This window comes from Apium graveolens, chromosome 11, assembly GCF_009905375.1.
Source record: "Apium graveolens cultivar Ventura chromosome 11, ASM990537v1, whole genome shotgun sequence".
Taxonomy (NCBI): domain Eukaryota; kingdom Viridiplantae; phylum Streptophyta; class Magnoliopsida; order Apiales; family Apiaceae; genus Apium; species Apium graveolens.
This window is the reverse complement of record NC_133657.1, coordinates 16,157,346-16,173,824: the sequence shown is the minus strand read 5'-3', so window position 1 is coordinate 16,173,824 and position 16,479 is coordinate 16,157,346.

Genomic DNA, 16,479 nt, shown 5'->3' with positions numbered 1-16,479 from the left:
TGTGAAGCCTGGCAGCAAGAATGGCACGTTAATGCCATTTCTGATGAGATATGGGACTCAGTTCCCCAGGAGGTACTCACCCACCTCCTGTTCTTCTACATGTGGACTACCATCGCCATCTGGAGCGATTGGAGGAGGAAAGGTTGGAAGCTCTCCGCCAGCAAGAGCGAATCATTCGACTCGCGATTCTGTTTGTCGAGAGTAGGAATAAGAAGTGATTTATTTTCTTCATCCCGTTTTTCTTCATCGTCAGCCTTGCCCTGCTTCTTGAGCTAGGACAAAGGCTGTTGACGTTAGGTTTAGCAGCTTAGGACAATCTTGTAAAAGTTCTGATGTACTTTAAATTTCATGAATGTATTCTCTCAATATATTAATGAAATTTCTTTTTTTGCAAGTTCTTGTCTCTGAGATGTTCTGAAATGTATTAATAAATCCTGATAAATATTCATATTCTGATGACCATTATAATCTAAATTTAACTTAAGTTCTGATTTTACATTATCAGTACTTGTTCCCTTGATTCATTTTGGTCATTCTCACTCGAATTTTATTTTCAGAATATTGGTGTTGCAGTGAAAAATAATTGAATAAGTGGAAACAGTTTCAATTTTGAATTAAACATGACTTACCTTGATTAATGGAATTACTGGGTCAGTGGAACGGTTTTTCCTTGAAAAACTGCAAGTGGGTAAGTAATGATTACTGTTTTCCCGTGCCCATTAACTATTCGTTATTACTGCATATCTGACAGGTGTCCAACGGTTACATTTTTTTTCAAAGTATAAGTAAGACGGAGAGAGGATTTTTTAATCTTTTATTCAATTTTATACTTTATCTCTCTATACGCTTTTACTATCTTTCTTCTTCTAACGTTGATTTTTCATATAGACATTCTATCAAACACCTAACAGGCACTTATAAATCTCGATTATTTTCATGGCACCTAAGGATTTAATCATTGATGGAGCTAAATTTGTTCCAAATAACTATGCTGCAATTCTTGATAATGCTGAAGCTCCGTCTGAGTTGCATTTTGTGCAAGATCTTCTTGCACAAAGTGAAATCGGGTATGCATTGACCCAACCTTCAGTCTTCTCAAGCCAACAAGTTCTGACATTTTGGAGGACTGAAAATTTTTTGATAATGGTGGTCAAAATGGTACTCCTAGTATTGTTTTCGAAGTGGGTGATTCTACATATGTAGTCACTCCTGGTACAATACGCAAGGCTCTACATCTACCAGAAGGATGTACTTTTTCAACTCCAGAGGAATCAGCTCTTCAGGAGTTAATGGCCATTTTGGGTTATGAGCAGAGTTTGGCAAAGCTTGGGCAGTTGAAACGGGATCATATCAGGAGGGAATGGAGTTTCTTCTTCGACTATATCACTAAAGCTTTTGGGAACAAGTGTTCAAATTTTGATGCCATCCCTATAATGAGTCAGCACATCGGGTATGCTATCATTAACCAAACTCATTTTGATTTTGCAACTGCTGTGATAGGTTTTATTGGGGATAGGATGACAGAGGATAGGAATGTTGTCTACTTTGCTAGATTCTGTCAGCTTATATATACTTTTTGTACTGATGAACCTCGGCTAACCAGTACCTTAACTCCACCTTTCAAAGTTGCAAAACGTTACTTTAATGACCTGGTAAATGCTGACACTAAGAAACAAGTGGTTAGACCGTTACAGATTCCTCAGTCTGTAAAACAGATCTTAGTAAATGCTGATCCTGAATCTTATAGATCTGTTTATCCTGATGTCCAACCAACAACCACCTCCCAAACACCACAACAACCATCAGAACATACCACCCATACTACTCAACCAACCCTCAGGCAATATCTCAAATCATATCTCACCATTTCACAGAAAGTTCAATCTTCATCCTCAGGACCTACTGTGAAGTCCTCATCCTCTAAGCCAAAGAGGACAAAGACTGTTCCTCAAACACCTCAGAAGAGAAGGAGGATTGCTTTGAGAGACGAGTCAGACAGTGAGGAACAGGTTTCTACAACAGAACCTGTTGTCAAAGAAGCTGAGAAAGTTTCTTCTCAGAAGGATTCTGGAATTGGGGGATCTAAGCTTCTCCAATGGCTTAGAAGAATGACTGTTGCTGCAACTCCCAAGGAATTCATATCTTCAAAGAGATACAAGAAACAGAGGGCAAAAAGGCCAGTTTCAGATGATGAAGAAGAAGCAGCTAAGAAAGGAGATCAGGAATCTCTGATCTCACAAGAAAAGGAATCTGCTATAGTCATTACTTCTCCATCAACTCCAACTCAGGAAGCTGTTACTGAAAAGGCCAACACACCATCTGTGTCTCCTGTTCAAAAGTCTGTATCTCTTGTTAATACAGGCACAAGTGCGGATATTGATATCCAGACCTTGGTTGTGCCTGAAGTAATTTACCTAGAAGCTCCAACAGTAACTAATCCATCAACAACACCTATTACTGATGCTGCTCAAACTCCAAAATTATCTACTACACCTTCTCTGCATCTAGATGCTGATGATCAGAATATAGGTGAGCATCAGGATATGGCTGTTGATCAGAACTTGAAACCAGATCAGCAATTAGAGGATGCTGCTGACGCCACCATTGCCACTCATACTGTTGTTTTATCAGAAGATAATGATTCTGTAAGTTCTGATGCTGCAAATATTGGAGATACTGGTGATGCTGCTCCAAATGCAGATGCTGATGAAGCAGGTCCTTCAGGACATGCCCTTCAACAAACTGTTCTTAAATCTGAACTTGTTAAGAAGTTTGTTACAAGAGAAGCACCAGTGCCTTGGAGTGAAACTCCTGCAGGACAGGAGTGGACTAAGGAATGGAACTCAGTCACCTGTGCTCCATCTGCACAAAATCTGGCTGAGCACTTGACAAAAGCTGATGAACTGTTGTTAAATACTGATGATTTCAAAACACAGCTTAGAGTCACTGCATTGAGTACTAAACATTTACAAGGTCTCCATTCAACTACTCATGCAGAGTTACATCTCTTAAGGGAAGAACTCATGAAGCAAGAACAAGTTCACAAGATTGATAAGAAAAAGTTCTTCCAACCTACCTTTGACAAGGTTGCTTATATTGAGAAGACTCAAGAGACCCAACAAGCTCAGATTGATGATATTCTTAACAATCAAGCTTCTCAGCAATCTCAACTTAATGAAATCCAAGCCTCAGTGGAATTGCTTTTCTCTCTTCTATTACCTGCTGATGCCAAAAAGGGGGAGAAAGTAATTAAGTCCAAATGCAAAACTGATAAGACACTGAAAGGGAAGGATGATGCAAAGGATGATCAAGGAAACTCTGGAATGGGTAGAGGTCATAGTCAAGGTAGAGGTTTCTCATCAAGAAAAACTGAAATCACAAGTCACAGGACAAGTTCTGATACTGGGAAAAGAATTAGTTCTGCTACTGGTAAAAAGGAAAAGTTCTGATGATCTTTTAGATCTTGATGAAGAAATGTCAAGACAGTTATTTCTTCAGGAAAATCCAGGAATGGACTTGGAGATTTTAATGGAAGAAGAAGCCAGACTTAAATCAGAGAAAGTCACATCTAAATCTGAAGCTTCTGGTAAAAAATACACTTCCAAAACTCAAAGGCATTGTGATGAAAGAAAGGACAAATACTGAAGCAACATTGGCTAAATCACGACCGCAGATAGATCCAAGATCCAAGGGTAAAGAAAAGGTTGGTGAACCTATCAAGGTTTATGTGCCTCCTGAGAATGAAGAAATCACTGATGAAAAGGATGATCTTGCTCTGACTTCAAGAAAAGTTTTTAAGACAACCTCTGACATGGCTCAAGTTGTTCAAAGTCAAGAGACAGTAAGTTCTGATATTTCGAAGAAACAAGTAACCTCTGACATAGCTCAAGTTAACTTGATATCAGAAGATAGATCAAAGACACTCCTACCAGGATTCACTAAAGCAAAACAGACTCAACCTTTGAAGACTGCTGCAAGTGGTTTTGAAGCAAGAGTAGTTACTGGAAAGGAAGCAAGAGATAAAACTGGATTGGGAAGTGCTGATGAAAGAAGAATACAGAACACTACCAATGATCCAACTTCCTTGAGTGAACCATGTATTGGAGCAACTCCTGAGAGATTGAATCAACTGGAATCTGTACAAATGGTTTACCATACCTACTTGAAAGAACACATCTTGTTGTACTTCATGACATATGGTAGGGTTTATCATATAAGGTAAAATGCCATTCCATTGAAGTATTTTGAAGAATTGGAGCATGTACTATTCTTACTTCAAGTGAATGACAGATTGACAGGAAGTGCTGCAAACTATTTGAAGGATCAGATTCAGAGACAGAAAAGGCTTTATTCTGTTAAGTCTGACAGCACATATGTTCCAAAGTACAGAGATCACAAGGGTGATATAGTTGAAATGAAGCCCAACACTGCTAAGATTATAACTACCTTTCTGGGTTACAGGGCTGTGGAATTCAATCTTGAGTCTGATAAGGCATATTTGATCAGACTGGATCAGGATATGAGAAAAGCTAAGATTAATGATCTCAGGGCTGCAATCTTTCAAATTGGTGAAGATACTGCAGAGCTTAAAGATGCTAAAAGGAGGATGATTGATGAACTTAGATATGCTGAGAAATGTTTATTAAAGAACTATCTCAGAACAACTCCTGACATCAGAGAGATCAGAAGATGAAGCCAAGTCAAGATCTACAACTGATTAAATTCTGATATTTGTACAGACTGAAGCTGTTATCAGAAGTTAAAGATTGGTAAAGTTTTAAGGACTGTAAGTTGTAGTTATCTTGTCTAATTCTCATGCATTTGTACTTAATGTTTTTGACATCATCAAATATCTATTAAACTTGTATATTATGCTAATTTACAAGTTGGGGGAGATTGTTAGATATATTTGATAATGTCATGGCTAATATGATTTATGTTTAGTTTTCAGATCTTACTTAAACAGGATAAATCAGTACTTACTGGAAGTCAGGACTTAAGGATATCAGTACTTATATTATCAGGAGATAATCATTAGAAGATGGATATCGGAACTTAAGTACTGAAGGACGTTCAGATAAGGACAGCAGCTGATTAAAGGAAAGAAGATCGAGATAAACATAAGAAGAGATATGCATGAAGAAGGAGTTCTATGATAAATAGAATGCTTGGAAGAAAAGATATCTGATTGATATATTTTAGGAAGCAGAATTATATTCCATATCAGTTAGCGATTATCTTGTAACTGTGTAGTATATAAACACAGACATAGGGTTTACACTATAAGTGTTATCATATTCGAGAGGATTATTCATATAACCCTAGCAGCTCTCGTGATATTTGTTCATCACTGAGAGGTAACAGTTCCATACTGTAACAGAGTTTATTGTTTCAATAAAGTTTGTTTTTTGTTACTTGAGTTATTAGAGTTCGATTTGATTGTACTTTACACTGTATTCACCCCCTCTACAGTGTGTGTGGCCTAACAGATGAGGAAGATCTGGAGGTAGAGGAAAATAGCAAGTTTACAAGATTGTGCTTACAAAAAAATTGACTACAACTGTGACTATTATAACTAAAAAACAAATTCTGACAATCACAAATGCTGATAAGATCATGTTGATATGAAGATTGAAACTGATACAGAACTAGTCAGTACTTACAGACTTTAAAAGTACAAAGAAAAAAGACAACTCTACACTAGAAAGATCCAAAACTTCTAGCATTTGATGTTGAAGTAGCTAGAAGGGTATTTCAAAGAGACTGTACTGATGTTGATACTGATTAATTAGAAAAATGTAGGAAGATTTCAAACTTTAAAGTCAACAAATACTTATGGTTCTTTAAATCTTGATATCTCAAAGAAGGTTACAACTCAAAGACCTTTGGAACAAGTTTTGAAGATTAAGGACATCAGTCAGATTCAAAATGCTGAAAGACATGTTCCTAGGTCAGAAGCCATTCTAAATGCTAATAGGAGTTATAAGGGGAAAGAAAAAGTTGATAAACTTCCAAAACTTAATCTGAAAATTTTAAATGATGATTCAAAGGTTTTAACAATGGACAAAGCTCAAGTTGAATGTACTTCAGTAAATCATGTTCGAGTTCTTAGATCAACCTCTAATAATACTTATATTGATAACACAAAAGTATAACCTTATGTCTTTGTCAGACCAACCGCTGATACTAATCATGTTGGAAGACGGGTAAGAGCTAAAATCTAAGGTTCAAGAGATTAACTAAGCTTCTAAGCATAAATTTGAATTCAACCAATATAATGGGTATATTATGTACAAGAAGGTTGGTATGTGCAAGACTTGGTATGATTATATCAATGGCTATATTGCACCTGAACCTGTAGAAGAAAAGGCATCAGACTTTGTTGAAAAGAAAAAGCTTCTATGAAAAGACAAGACACCTGCTCCTGATAGAGACACTCGTATAGCCAATAATATTTACAGTGGAGGATCTTAAGTTAGAGAAGCTTTTCAGAGAGGTGGTCTTGGTTACAAAAGGCTGGAGTATATAAGGGAGATATCTTGAAGATCAAAGACACAGATTCACTGACTGGAATTGCTGATAATATAAAGCTTCAGGATTTATAGAAGATAATATGTGTTCAAATTGTTCTTGATGAATTTGATGGTGACAAGCCCAAAGAAAAGTTGTTATACTTTCTTGATTTTGGAAAAAGGCTTAGGGTGTCACAGGAACAAATGCTGAACAAATCCTGGCAAGAAATTGAAGATCTTGTCTGAATTCTCTCTGTAAAAAATTCAACCACTGAAAGATGATCTAAATTCTTAAAAACATAGTTCATGAGAAGTAGAAAGGTATGACAAAATCTAAGTTCATTCCAAAATATATACTGAATGACAACTCAGTTGCTGATATGGCTAAGGGAGGAGCATAACTGATTAAACATTTTGGTTCTAAACTGATTTCTTCCACTCCTGATGCAAAAGATTATGGGTTGATTCAAATGGATGATTTGAATTTAAACATATATAAAATTTGTGATTTAAAGGCTGTTATCTATCAGATTGATGAATCTTCTCAAGAGCTCAGACATATCAAGCAAATGTTGGAGATGTACTTAAACATAGCTAAGGAAAACTAGCTCAAACAATTTTTCAATGAAGCTATAGGATATGCTAGAACTCAAGAGTAAAGATTAAAATCTGATACACTGAATGTATGTTTGTATAATTGTTAATGATTCTGCATTTAGATGGTTTTTGACATCATCAATTAAGAACTTGTACATATTTTCATAATGCACAAGTTGGGGAAGATTTTAGATGTAATTGATGATATCAGCAGATAATTATCATAGTTTGCCATTAGATTCTACGACTGGAAGATATCAGAGTTTATCGAGCTTATCAGTATTTGACGGATCCGAGTTTATTATCAGTATTTGTTTATCAGCATATGTCAAAACTAGATTCCAGGACGAGATTTATTCTGTCTAAAAGACTTGATGTAAAGAATATAAGTTTACTTATTTGTAGCAACCAATAGTTGGATATGTATCATAACTCCATATTTCTTGTATATCATATCTTAGATTGATTGTGTAGCTGTGCAGTATATCATTCGTGTAACCTAGCAGCTCTCAAGTATATTTGTTCATCTTTTGAGAGAGTCTTGTAATAATTTTTATTCATCAATGTATATAATGTTCTTTGCATTTGAGTTCTTAAACTGATTTGATTGTTAAATACTTTATTAAACCCACCCTCTACAGTATAGTTTAAGCCCCAACATATCTCCATATTACATTTACGTTCATATAATGCTTGATGAATCATAGGATAATGAAAAAATCACTTTATTCTAACGGATGTTGAAGACAATAATGATCAACAAGAAGATGACTCATTTGTCTAAGTTGATGATTTTTTAGATGAAAGACTTCAAGAATTTAGTGTTTAATTTAGTTCTATTGTAATTTAATTTAATTAATAGTAGTAATGTATTTAAGTTTTAGTTGATTGTATTACTTATCAGTTTATATAAGATTGTATCACTTATCAGTTTACGACAATAATGAAAAATATTTATATGATATTGTTATTTGCATTCGAAAGAATTCGACTTTATCAAATTACTGATCAAACTAATTTATATGATCAAATCTATTTGACTTTTCTTGATCAAATCTAATCTATTTGACTTTGACTCAAGAAAAACAAATTTTATCTGAGCGGAGTCGAATTAGAGTTCAAGCCGATCTCGAATTGAATCCAAAATAAATGGGCCGATTTTGAGCTGAACATAATCCTTTACTAGTCGAACAGATTTTCATATTCGAGATCAACTCGTTTACAAAACAAACTGAGTCGAGTTCATTTAAATAAACCGATCTTGAGTTTTGTTAAGAACTAATTATATTCATTTGCCGCCGTTAATCTCCCGTTAACAGACCAATACTTAAGGTTCTCTCATTACTAAAATGAGTTTCGTCAAAATCTAAATTTATTATAAATTATATTATTCAATTTCAATTATAAATTTAATTATTTATTTTATTAAATAAATTTTGAGATCCCGTGTGCAAAGCACAGGCTATAAACTAGTTAGTTTTAAATATATGATATTGAGGCGGAGGACAGAGGATAATATAGATACTCCGTTTAAGGTTAAATGATTATTACCCATAAAGTGGGTAAGGTTCAATTTTAAACTTATGAGTTAAATTAATTTACGTTTGTATTATTTCAAGGATCTTTTATTGTGTGTCCATATGTATAGATAATAATTACAACAATATTTAATTTTAGTTCAATTTAATTGATAATTTTTTTGTAAATGGTAAAAATCCACTGCCATTATAAAAAAGGAATAATTTAAGATAAACCAAATTTATAAATTTTTATGTTTATCATATGCTTATGAACACATAATAAAAAACTAAATTTCAGATCAATAGCAAAAGGATATATAAATTATATTTTATCATCCAAAATTTAGATGTAATGTACACGATATCAAGACTAAATATCTCCCCCATCGTTTTTACCTTCCGCATAGAATAATTCTTCGAGATAAGTCATAAAATGTATAATGACTTGAATGATGTCTATTGTCTAAGCAATACAATATCCAAATCCTCGACCCATATTTCATTTTACCCAAGTACAACTCCAACAAGTTAATTATCTAAGATCTTAAATTTGTATAAAATAGAGTTTCAACAGTATATCAGTGCTTCCTTAAAAATTGCTTTCTTAAAAAATTAAAAAATTAGCATCCTCCACTCATTTCTTATTTATAAGAGCAACTCCAACAGTTTAGCTATTTGGAGACTTAAAGTCAAATATAATGAACATGGAGAAAAAAACTACTCCAATAATATCCTAGTGATTCCTTAAATCACTAAAATCCACTAAGATCTTCTTCCCATTCCTTATCTTTAGCTAAACTCTCTGTTCTTCTAACTTTTATTTTATAATATATATTTGAAAGCAATACTTTCTCTTTTTTTATTTTATGTAATAATGTTACTTTTTAATAATTAAATATTGTATAAGGAATAAATATAGAGAATATTGTTGGAGTTGAGAATAGCTATTGATGTCTTAAGTTACTAAAATCCAGTATTTTATATTAAATTTAGGGAATGAACTAAGAAGTTGTTGGAGATGGTCTAAGTAATCCCTTGTGATTCCTTACCTTCACTTTTAATAATAAAAATTTCATTTCTCTCTCCTCCATATCAATTGCATAACTAGAACTTAAATATAATAATAAAATATTATTATGACACACTTATAAGGAATGTTGTTGGAGTTGATATATAATTAAATATCCTAAAATACTAGAATTTATTTTTATAATAAAAATTTTAATAAACATGTTAGACTGTATGGGAGTTGCTCTAAGAAGAGTGTTGTATTGCCTTTTATCTACAAAAACCAACACTAAAAAAAATTACTAAAGAAATAGATGAAAGGCACTTCAACTGCAATATCAGAGAATTCAATAGTCGCCGGTCAATCAGCGTGACAATTTTGGGTTTCTTAACATTTTTATTACTAAAATTTGATAAACAGGAAGGGCTATATAAACTTCATAATTATGATATAAACAACTGATACCTAATTATATTCCAACTGAATAATTATTAATCTGCTAATTTTTTATTTTGCGCATGTAAATTCAGGTATATTTAAAGAGTAGTTTTGTCAATGTAAATTCAGATACAATTTAAAGAATAGTATTACACACACAAAATTGCTCATAAAAGAATTTATTATATACGTGACAAATGAGATGTGACACGCTAGTTATTTTAATACAGGTTCTAATTTAATCAAAGTTTACCCTCTTGATGACGGAGGAATTTGGGAACAACAAAACTTGAGGTTAGTAGCCGGAAACAAGATCTGTGATGGCGGTTCTTTGTCGGAAACGTGAGCAGTAGTCGGTGGATCCGATGAACAGTATTCGTCGGAAAAGATGAACAGTATTTGGTGGTGGTGATTATTGGGGGTTGAGATTGCTTAGGGTTAGTGGTGGCTCCTTTGCGCTCTCGCTTCTGACCCCTTACAATGTGCCTACGTACCCCTATTTATAGGGGATCAAGCCCGCGTAGTTCTTGGGGAACAAGAAACCTAATGGGCTTAGATTTCTTATCCCGAGGCCCAATAGGAAACCTACTGGAAACCGTCTTCTACTAGCTTTGGGAATGTCCGCCGATGAGGCCCAACCACAAAGGCCCAAGGCTCGTCCGCGGCTTCGAGACTTCACGGATAAGGCATCTCCCTGACCAAGGATAACCCTCCGCTACCAGCTGTTTCTCTAGTCCGTGGACGCAGGTATAGCCGTGGTTCACCCCAAATATTGGACGCATCCTTGTCCCCCGATAAGGAGCCCCTACCAGATTGCAGGACAAGTGATCCCAAGCTTTTGGGTGCAAAGTGCAGGATACTCTGAAGTCTCCCAACGAGGACACCCGTTGACTACAGAGACAGAGCTCCCAAAGCACACACCAGATTTCACCCCACATCCCCAATGAGGACACCCATTGACTACAGGAGGAGGCCTTCAGTCCAGGCATACCCCTGGAGGTCTCTGACCACGGACACCGCCTTTTCTGTAGATATGCTACAGGAAGGAGTTCCTCAATAGAGTACCTGCATCAAGTAGGTTAGTAATAATAATCTCCATCTTCCTTGAGCCTTCTAGAGAATCCACCTAATCAGCACATAAAAGTTATACTTATGTCCAAGTAGAAATTCAAGGCGCGCCCTAACATCTCTGTATGTTGGCGCCTCCCTGTATCACCAGCTTTTGGTTTCTCATACCATTTTACATCATAAGGCGCGCCCTAAACTATTCATCTTTGGGGCTGACTTTAATTCTGCCCAAGCCACAGTATGGACATGTCGAAGTAATCATGTCCAAATGATCCACCCAAGGAGCCTTCCTTACCTAGGGCGCGCCCTAAGGCTCACTATAGGACAGACTCCAATTAAGCCACTCATCTATCTTTTTTCAACGATTGGACACGCGTCGTCATGTTCAAGGGCGCGCCTTTAAGGCAAAACGGTCACGGGCCACTTAACCGTTTAACCAATGCAGCGCGTTCTTAGGGCGTGCCATCTGTTTATGGAAAGTTATTCTTATCTTTTCCTAGTTTTTAGGCGTTTCTCCTTCAATTTTACCTATTTTATCAATCTTAATCTGAATATTGTTTATACCAACATTTGGGCATAACAACTACCCCCCAAATTCTATATGTCATTTGAGAATGGGATTGGAATTTCTCTTTATCTTTAACAAAATCTGTATAAACAATTCCCTAGTACTACTTGCTGGGGCGCGCCCTCAACAGGGCTTGATCTGTTCAGAGTTCCCATTTTCGCGCATCCCAAATATCACACTTATGAGGCGCGCCTTAAAAAGGGTGCGCATTCCTAAAGTTTCGGATTTTGCATTCAGGATTTCTAGTTACTGAGTTAATTTATACGAGGCGCGTCTTCAAGAGGGCGCGTCCTTCAATTTGAATTATTTTTAAAACGGTTCCCCTGTTTATTCGGAAATCGTGCCTGACGTGATTGGTGTGATTTATTTTAACAGCTGTCAATTTCACCTATAAATACAAGTCACCGTCAGTCATTTTCATTTTTACTTTCACTTTCCCCTTCCTTTTCATTTTCTCTTTCTTCACCAAAGACTTCATGTAACACCCCCAGATCCGGGGTCGGGGATCCGGGTTGTCACGGTCTTTCTTTCCACAATATCACTTCACTTAATTAATAATAAATAACCTCATGTTGTGACCCCACACTAACACACACCACAACCCGTTATAGTCTCAGAGATGAAATTGAAATAAGTACAAGTCTTTGAATCCACAATTTAAAATTATTACAACCCAAAATGATTACTTGATAATTTACAGTTAATTGCCATTATCTGCCACAAGTTATAATTATACATAATTTGATTCTCAAAAGTAGATGGTCTGAACTACAATGGATCTACCTCTGCAGCTATAGCAGCTACAACATCATCGGGAAGACGCGGGACGCTTCCCACGCGCTTGCGCTGGGTCTGCTGGAGTCTGGCCATCTCTCCTAACTGTTGTTGTGTGATGAAGAAATAAAGCAAGAGTGAGCCTTACAGCTCGCAAGATAATATGTAGTGATAACAATAATACAAGTATCTAAATGGATACTTACTAGAATCTTTATCGTGTGTAAGATAATTACTTACTAGATATAAGTAAAAACAAGGAATGAAGTTACCAATACTTCCCCACACTTATATCATTTATAAAGCTACTTGAACTATCACCGTTCAAAGTATTATAAGATTCACGAGGTCATCCCATAGATGAGACCACAAATAAAACTTGAAAATATTTGATCTTTGAAATATTTTGAAAAGAGATGAAGTTACGAGATACTTCATTCAATGGATACACCAATAAAAATGTTTGACCCTGTCAATGCTTCGGCAACCACCCATTAGTAGCCTTTCGATCGAAATGCTACGGGTAGTGTTGCAGAATTATCCAAATGGATGATGAACTCATTACGGGAGTTTACCGCGCCAGGAAGACCACTTACGATGATCAGTCGTAGTAGTACAACCCCACCATTTTCTACATGTAGAGGAGAACCTGTCGGATTTACTTGTCAACCGAACACTGAACTCCTAAGGAATGGACCGCCTTAGCGGAACTTCCAGGCCATTTGGGCCAATATAATAAGGTTGGGCCGGCGCTACTCGACCACTTACGCCACTCCTAGTTCAGATGAAATCCATGACCCTGAAACGTAAAGCTCGTTTCCCCCTTTCCCCAAGTAGAAACTTGTTGATACGGCTCCAACAAGAAGTCGTATCTAGTTGGAAAGGAAAACTCACTGATATTTCCCAGGCGATGCCTGTTAATGGATTAACTTGTTCCAAGAATTTTACTTCCCGAATATTGGGTAAGTAATCAAAAACTCTTTTACCAAGACAGCAACCTTGTTGCGAATATAAAATACACCACAGAGCCGGATTCCCCAGGTTTTGAGCGAGTATTTAAATCCCCTTAAAAAGGAAGATCTTAAATATAAAAATAATTTTGGGATCCGCTCTAACTTTTGAAAATCATTTTAAAGACTCGAAAACACTTTAAAGAGTGTTTGGAGTAAAACTGATTTAATGAAGTAAATCAGTCCCCAGAATATTTAGAAAATGACTGAATGTTAATATTTAAAATAATATTCCCATAAAGAATAATCTTTATAAACATAATTGAAGTAGAAGTATTAAAACTTATACTTGAAACGAGTATTAAATAACCAAAGATATACTTATATGAAAGTACTATCTTTATTTGAATAATCGAAAATAAGTTTGATTATTGACACCTTATTCTTTAATAAAATAAAGAATATACCTCGACAAATAATCGGAGTCATAGATCCTCAAATGAATATTCAAATAATATTCATTAAATAATATAAACTGAGTCATAAGCCTTCGAATGAATATTCAAATAATATTCAATAAATAATATAAAAGAGTCATAAGCCCTCCGATGAATATTCAAGTAATATTCAGATAAATAAACAAAAGGAGTCATACGCCTTCGAATAATATTCGAAATAATATTCAATAATAAAATAAAGTTTAAAGTTATCGAATAAACCTTATTCGATTAATAGTTTGGAAAAACTATAACCATATATATATAAATATATATATATATATATATCCATATCCATATATACAAAAATCTACTCGGGATCTTCGACTCCCGGTTTTAGAAAATATTTTCACCTTTTGATCCCCTATACTAAGGGTATACGCAAATACCGCTTATCTCTAGCATAGGTATTATGCAACGAATAAGCATTTGAACCAACAGATATATAAATCAAGAATACGAAACAGGCATGCATATATACCATATCACATGCTACAATATATCGCAAAAATTTGCTAATAACCAATATGCATTTATCGCAAGATCATGCATATACAAATGTATACATCACAACAACAGTATAACGGATAGAATACTTGCCTGAGCGACTTGGGGGTGAGAAAGGCTCGGGACGAGTCTGGTAACCTATAAACAACAAGTAAGTTGGAATTAAACCAAAATCACTTGTAAATCTATACTTTAACTAACTTAGACTCTAACGCTTGTTTTGCGCTCACCGATTCGCTTAAGTCACTCGGGTACCCTCGGCTCCACCATTTTTAATAATTTAACCTTTATGAGTTTTAAAGCGATTCCTTCGCGAGTGTCTTACCAACTGCCTAACACACTTACCATAAATGTTTCATACATTAATTAACCCTTTTTGGTCTTTAACCTATGTTTCAAAGTAAGGCGAGGGAAAAAGTTTCGTTCGCGAAACGCCGTTACTTGAAACGGTCGTTTCTCCTAAACCGTGCATCGGAATCGAACGAACTACATATCAAAACGAAGCTCGTAACATGAGCTATCTAAACATGGCAGTGGTCATAATCTAGCAGGGGGTTCTCGGGTCCTAATGCTATGCACAAAAACAGTCCAAAGAAAATCGGACGTTACGACGGCTATGTTTACGCGATTTCCCAATTTTAAACCATACAAAACCAACCACAAACCAACCTCAAATCCAACACACAACAAACATCCATCCTTATCACATCATAACAACCCCAACCAATTCAATTTAATCATTCATACTTATGCTAAAACTTAACTTTAATCATACTTAAGTTCCTTTAAATCAAAACCACAACAATTACCATTCCATTTCACTACCATTCCAAATCCCAAACTCTAAATCATAACAACAAACTACAATATCAACCCACTAATCAAAATCATCTTATAATATATAGGAATCTAGGGTTTGGAGATGGTATACCTTCCTTGGAGTGGTGGGTGGAGCTAGGAAGCCTTAAGAAGCTTTGAGAAGTCTTAAGAATGCTTGGATCTTCAAGAAAAACAAGAAAAAGTTCAAGTTAAAAACTTGAAAACACTATTCATTGTCTTCTTCTTTGATTAAATGAAGAAGATTGAGAAAGAATTAATGGCTTAAACTCATGATATAGTCCTAACTAAGCATGAAGATGATTAGGGAATTATCTTACCAATTTAGGAGGCTTGGATCTTGAGTTTTGAAATTCTATGCCTTTAAAAATGCTAAAAGCCGAGAGCAAATGAAGAACTCATGCCTTGGTTGCTTTTGATTTTTGATGAGAATGATTTTTACTTGGCTTGGTTGACTTGTTTTGTATTTGATTTAGTCAATTACTTTCTTGCCCTTGAAATTGTGTGGTTACAAAGCTACCACACCTCCTTCCTTCCCATGTCATGCTTATGTCATCCTCATGATGTCATCCTCCCTTCCTTGTCCTCTTTCTATTGGTTGGATGACATCATTCCCCCTAATCCCTTTGATTAACTTCCTAATCGTTTGCCTAATGACCGCTGATCTGTTATACGGTTTGCTTAACTTTCGTTCTCGTTTATCGTTTGAAGGATCATACCCGGGATCTTATTACTTAGGTTCCCTTAACCTTTCTCAATACATTATATTCCTTTTTATGATCCTCTATTATAATCCTTTAATTTAAATTCTTTTTATCCTGTTACCTTATACTCAATTCTCTCCGTATCTTGTGGATTTCCGGGAAAAACCAAAGTGTTCGGAATTGGATTCTGACGATCTTTACATACACTTATATACTTCATAGAGTACTAATAATATCCCAGAATATCCATAACAGAACCCCTACATAGTGTGGCATGAAAAGTTTCTTCATTCAGCTAAAACACTATTCACAAGGGTTACAAAAAGTTGAAAATTTTGGGGTTATTACAGTCTCCCCTCCTTAAAAGGATTCCGTCCCGGAATCAAACAGAAAATAAATGGGGGTACTTTTCTAGCATTGTGCTCTCTAGTTCCCAAGTTGATTCTTCCACATTATGATTCTGTCATAGTACTCTGACTAGCTTGATCACTTTGTTCC